We start from the raw sequence: 894 nt of genomic DNA, 5'->3' as shown, positions 1-894 counted from the left end.
AAGGGCAAGTTAGTCTACACATAGAGTTCCTGGCCAGCCAGGGATATACAGTGAGACTCTGTCCAGAAAAAGAAAAACAGCAGTTTTCACAAGCTGGAGCTCAGCAGTTAAGAGGACACACTGTCCTTTGGGGGGGGCTATCCTTTGGTTCCCCGCACCTATAACAGGTGGCTCACAACTACCTGTCATTTGAGCTCCAGGGCATCTGATACCCTCTTCTGTGCCCCGAGGGCAACTGCATTCACATCCATTTATCCACACCCGGTCACACACGCATACCCTTAATTAAAACTAATGGACAGCGAAGGCATTCACTTACGTAAATTTCTAAGACGTATCCATAACAGATGCCGTTGGCAGATTCAGTACTTTCGTAACAAAAATACAAATACATCAAAGTGAGTTTATTAATTACTGCTCAGAACAGAGGGAGAGGGGAATACATAAGTGGCAGAGCGGTGCTTGGGCTTCAGTTTCTCCTGAGTGCTATGCTGAGGAACGAATGTGGAGCCTTGCACACCGCTTCAGCCCAGCCTTGCGATGCTCTTGCACGGTTTCGGGGTTTTACAATGAAAGATATCTAACATGAATGTTATGATCTGCTGAATCTGAGTACGTGCATATATGATTTTACGTGTGTGTGTGTGTGTGTGTGTGTGTGTGTGTGTGTGTGTGTGTAGTAGAGTCTAAAATGTAAAAATAGAAATAGAAATACTAGGATCTAAAATAAAATTTAAAGGAAAATGTCTGAACTTACAACAATCTTTCCATAAGGAAAGTGTGATTTTTTTTTGTTTTGTTTTTGTTTTTTGTTTTTGTTTTTTCGAGACAGGGTTTCTCTGTAGCTTTGGAGCCTGTCCTGGAACTAGCTCTTGTAGACCAGGCTGGCCTCGA

This window comes from Arvicola amphibius, chromosome 17, assembly GCF_903992535.2.
Source record: "Arvicola amphibius chromosome 17, mArvAmp1.2, whole genome shotgun sequence".
Lineage (NCBI taxonomy): Eukaryota > Metazoa > Chordata > Mammalia > Rodentia > Cricetidae > Arvicola > Arvicola amphibius.
This window is presented reverse-complemented; position numbering follows the sequence as displayed.